The 10,585-nt window shown below is 36.6% G+C and overlaps 1 protein-coding gene across 1 annotated transcript in view; it reads right to left on the bottom strand.

The window, feature by feature from the left end:
- Positions 1–10,585, bottom strand: part of LOC116846080 (BCL2/adenovirus E1B 19 kDa protein-interacting protein 3) — a 64,247-nt gene that overhangs the window by 52,624 nt on the left and 1,038 nt on the right. The gene's annotated exons all lie outside the window — the stretch shown is intronic.

Raw genomic sequence — 10,585 nt, 5'->3', positions numbered from 1 at the left:
TATATAATTTTTTATAAATAATTTATTACCGCAATCGCGCAGAACTCTTTATATTTTCATTCCCTGATTACAAATGAACGTTGAAAATATTTTTAAATCGACAGAACTCTCAAAGCGCAGGTAGCGCACCCCACCTGCTCGTAAATGTACGCGACCTCGAATACTATATGATTTTTTATAAATAAATTATTACTGCTGTCGCGCAGAACTCTTTGGACATTCGTTTTCTGATCATAAGTGAACGTTAAAAATATTTTTAAACCAATGGAACTCTCAAAGTGCGGCTGGCGCACCCGTTCTGCTGTTAAAGTTACGCGACCTCGAACACTTTATAATTTTTTATAAAGAAATTATTTCTGCTATCGCATAAAACTCTTTATATTTTCATTCCCTGATTACAAGTGAATGTTAAAAATATTTTCAAATATGCAGAACTCGCGAAATAGTGTTAATCTCTCTTATTTTGTTGTCGGTATTTCACATTTTGTGAATTAGGTCTTCGCAAATCGACTTTTCGCTTTTAATTAGTAGAACTATTGTTATATATGATATAGAACTCTAGAACTATTGTAAAACAAACCGGAACTCTAAAGAAATAGTTGATTTTACTGATTAGGTGCGCTGCGTGAACTTAGCGCATCTTTTTTTAAAAGTCTATTTTTTTGTATTTAATGACCGGAACTCTTTAAAATTGTTGCATAGAGCTCTAGAACTTTTCAAGAGAATATCAGAACCGTAAAAAAAATGTCACATTTTTAAATATGGTGTGCCAAGTTCACACAAGTGAAATTAGATATGATAGATAGAGAGAGAAGGTGTAAGATAGAAGGTTAAGTAAAAATTGAGAAGATTATGAGAAGAGGTTACAAGAGAATTAAAAAAATGATGATGATATTGTAAAGTCAATTAGAGAGAGGCAATGTAATTATAGGAATAATTACGTTGCACTATAGTAACTATAGTATTATATACTATAATATTACTATAGTAACTAGATAGGTAGAAATAAGGAATATAGATGGATATGTGTAGTTAAAGAATATAATTATAAGAAAAACATGATATAGTGATAAGAAAAACATGAATGCCATATATGAAAAACTCGCAAGGGACGCTATTTTTACACAGATCGCTTAATAAAGTTGGCACCAAATTTACGTGTACTACCCTATTTGGTGAAGATCACACACACGACGCTCTGTGTGTGCTCACCGCGATAATAAGCACTCGGGACGCGACATACAGTGCCTTCGAGTCAAATCGGATACGCAATTGCTAAAGGCGCACCGCCGTTTCTCGAATAATAGTGATAACGATAATTATATTTGCCTGGGAGATAAAGCGCGTGTCTCTCGGATCCCGACGAACGGTCGTTTGGCTGGCGTCTTACAATTAAAAACGCAACGGGAACGTTTTGCGATGCAATGTCCAAAAGGTACGAACACCATGCTGATGTCTCTTATCGCGACAAAATTTCCACGGCCGCGCGGAAAAGTAAAATTCGCCTGACACGTGTCATATCCGCGAATTTCCCCGCCAGCTAGCCTTAATCAATCGGATTAAGAGCCGGCGACGGTCCCTACGGTTAAAAATAGACGTATGCGTGTCCCCTTTTCGACTGTCTGCCATTGTCGCGCTCGACACAACACGTGTCCGTGGGCGTGTGCATGATAATCACGTACGCACACTTATCTGTGTTTTAAATTAAACTGCGATACAAGCGCTCGAGCGGCTGCAATTTGTTGCGCCGCCAAACGCGCTTTGTCGCCTGGAACGTGAATTTATTTATTAGTAAATTTCTAAAAGAGAAAATAGTAACGTGCACGGAAAAAATAAGTTCATTAGTGTGAATTTTTCGTTACATGGGAACCAGGTTAAAAACTCTGTTGTAATAACAGAAAAATTCCTGTTGGAAGTTTCCGCCAATTGCTTTCAGTTATCTCAACCGAGTTTTTAATGCAGCTGAATATTTAGGTTACAGTAACAGAAATATATTCGGTCACAGTAGCAGAGATATTATGTCTGTTCGCTTTCAAAAAACTTCTGAATTAGTGCACATTAAAGCAAATAAGTTTAAATGAAAGATAATATACTCGTTTCACTCGAATTTAGAGTGCACCGGTATAGAAATTCTTCGGAAACGAACAGATCTATCATTTCTTGTCGGCGAATTTCTCGTTTGGTTCCCATTCAATTACCCAAACTAAAATTCTTTTCCGTGTGAAGAAACATTACTTCAAAATAATTATCCGAAAAAAATGTCTTAATCCTTACAATCCGAGAAACTATTATAGTGACGCGATAGGTCATATTTTTTATCTTATATTTTTTTGCTACTTCACCTTTTAACTCGCCGCGTACAATAGGGTGCGATTAGGTCTGTAAAGGCCCATTTATAGAGGCTGTAGCCGTTAACTTATGCTGTAATCCATAAGAAATGGACCAATCACAGTTGACTATTCTTGTAGTAATCGACTGCAATTGGTCAATTTCTTATGGATTACATCATAAGTTAACGGTTACGGCCTTCATGGACTTTAAGACTCAAACAAATATTCGATCATTCGTCAATTCCCATAAAAGGTCCGGAAAGATCTCGAAATAAAAATGTTTGCAGATTTTGGTTTTTACAGCGCTACTATTTTATAGTTGGGACTTTTATATATCTCTGGAGAAAAAATGCTCAACAAAGTTATGGTAGTTCAGAATTGTGTCGGGGTCTAACAGACCTAGATTGTATTAGATTGTATTACCATAGATTGTATTATACGTTCCAAAAAATATTACACGCTGCACGCTGAGGATTAACATATACAAAAACATTCTAGTTCAGACCGTAAAAGTCGCCCAAAAGACCGCCCAAATTTTAAACAATAGGTGCAAAGAAGAAAAGACTAAAAAGTGCTCTTTTGTATAAAGTCGTAATTCAAAAGAAAAGAATCGCCCAAGGATAGATCAGAAATAAAGCAAAAATACAAAAATGCATATTTAACAATCATCAAAAAAGCGTAGAACATTATAATCTGTTTAGAGTTCGAGTCAGTTCAACATTTTGCCTGCGAACATTTGTTCTGTGCCAATCGGCTGTGACTCAGATACGAACACGAAAATTCGAGAGAGCGTTTAAAGAGCGTCTTCGTGCTCGGCGTGAGCCGAGTCACGTAGGCGAACTGACTTGGGGATGCTGCTCGGCTGCACAACTTCAGCGTTCTAATGACGAGTTTTGAACGACGATTGCCTGAGAATGATCACGTAGCACGCGTCGCAGCTACACGCGGGAGATCGCGTGTCTCGATCGTGTACATGAGATTCGCGGAAATGACTAATGCAATTGGGGACGATGTTGTTATTTCGAGAGGCGCGAATGTATCTCGCGAACAATTGTCGATTTATAATCTCTCTCACACGCGCAGTGCCAATCCCGCTCGATTAATATAAATTAGCTATAGTTATGTAAGAATAATCCAACCCACAAAATTATGATTTTTAAGTTCTTATTACTAATAGATAGTTCATATGTCTTTCTACAAAAAAAGAGATCCAGACCTTTTTTGTGTGGGCGCCTAAAATTAATTAACCCTAGAACCCTTTAATGCTAAAAAGTTACGTTAACTTTAAATATGTGTAACTTTTATCCAGCGCATTTTTATGTGCTCATAACTCTCGTAAAAATAATAATTCAATGCTTTTTTTTAATCGATTTAGAAAACACTGAGGAATGTATGAATCTATTGATATTTTTACAATTCGTTAAAGTTGAAGAAAGTTATAATAAAAAAACAAAATACACGTTAAGAACAGCAATATTTGGAAGGTTAGCCAGGATAAATTTTACATATATATTCAGTATTCTAGGGTTAAAAAAAACAATTTTTATTTTCTACTAGTTGCGCTATTTTTTACTAGTTACATTGTTTTATCTATTTTATAAGAGTTAAGCTTATCAATGTGTATCTTTAAAGAGGAAAAAATTGAGCATGCTTGACTTCTTGAATGACTATGAAAGATTTCAGAGATATTTGTATTTTTAAATCATGTATCAAGTTTCCATCTTCACTTTACTTTAATCTTTTTTTACTGTGGATCGAGTCGCATAACTTCTTGCTAACTGTATCATGTACGGAGATGTTTGTTTATCGGTAAAGTGCGTTTCAATCGTGCATGTATCAAGATACTATTCGAGTGACGTATGTTTGCTCAAGATATTTGCTTCCTCCACTCCACGGGAGTTAACGCTGGATATCGAAAATACGATACGGCCACTTTATCTCGCTTTCTTTGTAATATGAATTACAGCACACGATACTTCAAAACTAAGATTACCGAAATCATACCCGTCAATCGTACATTTAGGAAGAAAGATATCATATCGCCAAGTGCGCGTGGTGTTTCCTTCCAAATAGAAGCATGACGCATCGACCAGCCCACCCCTGAATTGCTGTACTGTCATCCTGCGCAGAACGGAACTTTCCATGATTTGTAGCCAATCGTACGAATTCGGTTAAGCCGAGGTTCTGGTATAGATAAGCCAAAAAACAGTGATATTTTGCGAATGTTTTTCTAAGAAATTAATTAAGATATCAACATTTTTTACCATACTATTTGTCATACTATTTTTTACCGTACTATTTGACATTGTTTTTTTCAAGTAGAAAAGAATTATTTTTGTATTTAAAAAAAGTTGTAAAATCCCGTCGTCCAGGTTTTCTCTATTGAACGTGGTGTCACCGGACACCTCTGACATTACAATGTAATAATCTTAAACAAATAAAACTAGAAAATTAAAAAACTGTGTTAAATTTGCTGGAGAATGAACCTTCGTTATATCCAGATATATATAACCTTCGTTATATATCGAAATTTAACAAAATGACGACACTTCAAAATTATCTATCATTTTTCTTCTCTTTTTTTTTATTTTATTCAATGCCTCGAAAAAAATATTAATTTTGAGAATTCGCCAAAAAATTTAGACTCATTCTTCAACAAATTTAATACAATTTTAAAATTTCCATGTCCAATTTATTTCAGATTATTATACAAACTGTAATGTGATCCACCAGTTAGAGGCATCCGGCGATACCGTAGTCAATACAAAAAACTTGAATGACAGAATTCCAATAAAAAACTTTTTCTGTGCTTAAAACAATAATAAGTAATATGATAAAAACTCTATATTAATATCTTCATCCATTCTTTAAAAAAATTTTCTGAAAACGTTTTATTTTTAATCCCATCTAAACTAACACCTTTCGTTAAGAATAAAAACGTAACGACGGCATGTGCTAATCGCGAAAAGTACAGCCCTGATCTTGACCGTGCGCCATACTCGTTAGGGTTCGTTCGATTTAAATAGAACACGAGTAGGTAACGAGTTAGTAGGACACTGACCCGATTTCGTCCAAGTAGACAGTTAAACAATCGGTGATCAACGCGAAACGGTCCTTCGAACGAGTTATGAACTAGAGGAGATCAGAGAAATGTCCCATATTTCAGAATTTCGAAGTTATAACTTCTCAGACAACGGATTGTTATGACTGATTGCACAAACATGATAGAGACAGCTTTCTTCTATGCGTTAATGCTCGCCACAATCTTCTCAACCATATATTTTGCTTTATAATAACCAAAATACAAGCACTAACAAGATGTGACTCTAATACCGGGTTCAGTTATCAAACAGCGTAGAATAAAGAAGATACAGAATATGTAATCTGATTAGTAGTTCCGGGGTTCCTGCCAGCCCTTAATTATAAACCAACTTTATCTCGTTCATTCATATGCTCGATTTCAATTATTTTATAAATGAGAATTGCTTTTATTACCTAAAACAGTATATGACACATACACCCGCAAGAAATTTCACTCTAACTAGTAAATACGCCGCTTAACTTTATTCACTCACGATGGAGAAAGTTAATATAAAATTTTGAGAAACTCAAAAATTTATTTTACTACTATTAAATCTATTTTTATTCTATTTTTTTAATATTATTGTAATATTATACCAATTTTATAATAAAACTCAGGAAAAATATCTATACTCTGAAAGGATCATTTCTCGATTTTGTATCCACTGTTCCTCTCGAGATAAATACTAAAAAAGCGTATGAGCAATATGTGTCCTAAAACTACCTATACAGAGAGAACAATTTATTGAATCAAATAAATGCTTTTTTGGAATGGTCCAAATAAATTTTTGGTTAACACAACAAAAATATTTCATTGGAACTAAGCCGTAACTGAATATTTTTGTTGCGTCAAACAAAACTTTGTTCGATCAACCAAAAAATTCGTTTGAACCATTCCAAAGAAGTGTTTGTTTAATTCAATCAATCGTTCTCTCTGTATAGACCCGGTCTCCTCTACCGAGGATTTCAGAAACGGTATTAGAATAATTCGAGCGGTTTTATTTTCCCGACAAATGTTTATACAGGTCAAAAAGAGGTAAATATTCAACTCGCCTCTCCTTATCTTCCGCTTTGTTCTCATCCTCTGAAAAGAAATATGACACCTAAATGTCTTGGTAATCGATGATTACGTTATTCATTTTCCATGATATGCGCAGGATTTAGCCGGTTTGTCTTCTCTCCCCCCCTCTCTCTCTCTTCCTCTCTTTCCCCCTCTCCCTCTCCCTCTCCCTCTCTCTCTCTCTCTCTCTCTCTCTCTCTCGGGGTTAAATGCCTCGCCGCGCTGAGTGCTCACACGATTCCTGGGTAATTTATGACCGTTGCTCGTATCGAAGAGAATATGCGCAAATAAATCATGCCGTGCGCCAGACACGGATTAGATATCCGCGCGAATAAAGGAGTTAAATACGTATGCGCGAAAAAATGAAGTGCAAGATTACACAGCGGTTGAAAAGAGAAATGTCTCGGTATTAACACGAGGAGAATATACTTCGGGCTGATGCGTCGACATTTTGTTAGATTGATACAGCACAAAACGCAGAAAACCAAATAACCCGAGTCACAGATAAATTTAGTTTTGTATATTTATCAAATATTATCGCAGCACTTCGCTTGTTATCATAAAGACAGCAGCACACTGGTTAGCATTAAAGTCTTCAAAGATTATTTATAATTTATGAGAGAAATATGCTACGTGAGAGAGAGAGAGAGAGAGAGAGAGAGAGAGAGAGAGAGAGAGAGAGGAAGAGTAGGGAGAAAAAAGAATTGATAACGAACCACTAAGCGGCTAAGATGAAAGTGTCGGCAGGTGTTTATTTTTTCTATTGGGCACTGACGTGACGTTACTTTGCAAAACAAACAGAGATAAAGCCCGCAATAATAAAAACCGTATCTGTGAGTTCAATTCAAGTGGCCCTCCCACTAGAGGGAAGAGATTTGCCACGCGTAGCAAAATGAGTCACGATGCAAACCGACCGCGCAATCTGATTAGCTACTAAGTTTATCAAAAAAAACAAAAAAAAAAAAAAATATATATATATGTATGTATGTATGTATGTATGTATATATGTATATTATACGATATACTCCCCGAAGTTTTCCGTTGTATTTCGAAGAAAAAATAGCAAACACGCAGAGTTGAATCCAAGAAACTTGAGATTTCCGTCAAATCGTCGTATTTACTCCGGCATAGAGATTAACATACGACAAGCAGAATCGTCAATACGCAGAAAGTATCGTACAGTAAATACAGAAAATTACTGCACTTCTTTGTATTGTACGAAATTGTTTGTGACTTTTCGCGGGCTTTTGGGGAGTACAACTAGCACAAACCGAGGAATATGTGACTATGAATTATTAATAGAATATCCGACTCCTCCCGCCATCAAAGGAGTAGCCGTAACCGAAATTTCAATTTTACTGCAACTAGAGTTTCTCCAAAAGAGAAAGAGAGATAGATAGATAGATAGATAGAGATAGAGAGAGAGAGAGAGAGAGAGAGAGAGAGAGAGAAACATGAATCCACGTAATCTGAAGCGAAAGCGAGACATTCAAGACACGTCTAAAGCGAGGATATTCCTAGGATTACGTTGCAACGTGCTATTTCTCATCATGAATTTTTAATCTAAATTAACGAGGTTAGAAATATGTGAAGAGAGCCGCGATGTATTCAAAACCGCGCAAATCTTTCCTCCGACCGCGCGTACATATTGCTGTTAACCGTCACTCTTTAACCACTGATAAGCACAGTTGTGATTCGTGATTCGAATTATAATCGCCAATATGTCTCCTCCGATACAGATTTAATAATTGGCCGATCTTATCTCGTTTAATCACGATTGTGTCGGCTGATTTGCCCGAGAAGTGCGGCAAACCCGAAAGACGTCGTACGAAAATCAAAATAAAAAACGTGTAAACATTGAACTGAAATGAAATGAAATAAACTTTGCGAGTCGCCGGCAATAGACGTCTATTACTGGTTATTCTTGCAGTTATCTTCAAATAAAGATAGCGCGTCGACGTGATGACCGATCATACCCAACCACAAACCACGAAAGTTTTGTCTATCTCACTTATTCGAGGACATGTTACGTAGAATATGGATAAAGATATCGGCGGAGGTCAAAATATTTTTTGTGGAATAGCGTACACTGAGAGAAAAAGAATATCTAAGAAAATAGTGTTATACTAAAATAAAATTACCTAAAATAAATTTAAAAAATAGTGAATATTTACTTGGTGGATGCTAATAATACAAACTCCTTCTATTCTAGATAAATAAATATAAATTCTTCTATTTAAATAGAATAAACAATCGTTCTCGTAAAAAGTGCCAAGAAAATGGTATATTTTCTTAATTGAGAAATATTTTATACTGACAAACATGTTATAATATCCACCGAATAAATATTTTTTATTTCTTACACACATAGTTTCTCTCTCTCAGCGTAATTCCCGATTTCGACAATTGTACGATTTTATTACTTCTTAAGTGAATCGGCGGTAATAACAAGCGCAAGCAACGCCAATTCGACAAGTCACGACAAGTACCGCTTGTATGCACAAACAAACAAGATAACTTCCTAATAACGTACTTACAACACGTCTCGACGATCGTATTTCGTTGTTTTCAACACACCCGATACACCTGTTGCCGCACAAGACTCACTTTCGATAAACAAAAGACGCGTAGCGACATCGATCAAGGTGTTAATGGCGGCTGCTGGACGCGAGAAGATCGAAAATGGCCGCGCAATTGATCGTGTACGCCGAAAATTCGCGCCGCGACGTGAACATTGCTGCGCTTCTGCAGCGACGCACTCGGTCTCTAATCAAATCCGTGGATGCCACTCGATAGATCGACATGCTATTCGACAGATCGAGAGTTACTAAACAGAGAAGCCTGGAGCCAATTATTAAAACTGAAGAAAGTTACTGAACACTTTCAATCAATCACATTCGTATCTAGCTATCAATTTCTCATGACTGTTAATTAATCTAGAAAGATATGTTCCCGCTTTTTGGATTAATCGACAGCTATGAGGAATGCACAGTTGAGATGCGGATACGACTTTTCGGCCAAAAGCTTTTAGCAACTGTCAATTTATCGATGGTAAAGCCCGCGAGACTGAAGACGGTGGGTGCTTTCCAATTGCTTAACACTTTTTGACACACACGTACACAGAAATACACAAAGTGTAATGTTGTGCACGACTCAATTAGAACAAAGTGTATACTAATGTGTGTCGGATAGGGTTAGGATTATTTTTCAACATGCCCATATCTTGGTATTTTTTAATAATAAATAATAAGATCTAAATAATAAAAAAGATACTATCCACTTCACGTCGCAAATGCCAATCTCTTTTCAAGCCGCAATATAGCAGCTTATTAATTTTAATTGTCACTAGAAAACACTAGTTACACAGCCGACTAGTAGCCCTCGAGCTGAGTACGAATGTGTAATGTGTCGACGATTACGACAATTGGAATGCAACTTGTGTCGCCGTGTGCATGAAAGTGTCTAGAGATATTGCAACTGGAAAGCACCCGGTATTTACAATCTATATTTTTAAGATGCATCTTCCTCAGTTCATCTTCAGATATTCCGTAGCCAATGAAACGACCCGTGCAGCATTTGAAGATGAACTTGATGCAAGCTTAGATATAAAATTCAATTATAAATACCGGTCTGATAATAGTGCGCACATAAATGTGCCATTTTTTCTGTAAAAAAATGTAGTTCTAATCTTCTATATTCTCTCACAAATAAAATTCTGCAAGTAAAAATTGCGTCGCGAATTACAGCTCGCTTCAAGCAAGCTTCAGCGCAAATATATTCGAGATCTCTCGTCTGCAACTTTAGCCGTTCGCGATGCACTCTTTATGAGCAACAGCTTCCCGGCGTGCCTTGTTTATTTTTTTTCAACTTCAGAAATGTTCGATGCGGAAAACAAAGCTTCGAATTATCTTCCGTTATCTCAAGGGACAACGAGAGATAATTCATCGAATCATTTTTTCCCGAGACGAACGCAATATTGCGCACCAAACCGCATAATCCGCGAGCGAGATCATTCATAACCGAATTCACTTGTAAGCGTGCAATTACCGTGAACTCCGGCAAGCCGCGGACGAGGCCTCCCGTGCGCATACTTTTCGCCCCCCCCCCCCCCCCC

This window comes from Odontomachus brunneus, unplaced genomic scaffold (assembly GCF_010583005.1).
Source record: "Odontomachus brunneus isolate Ranch 3 - 2012 unplaced genomic scaffold, Obru_v1 Obru_scaffold_060, whole genome shotgun sequence".
Lineage (NCBI taxonomy): Eukaryota > Metazoa > Arthropoda > Insecta > Hymenoptera > Formicidae > Odontomachus > Odontomachus brunneus.
The sequence above is the reverse complement of the archived record's forward strand: the minus strand, read 5'-3'. Positions and strand labels throughout refer to the sequence as shown.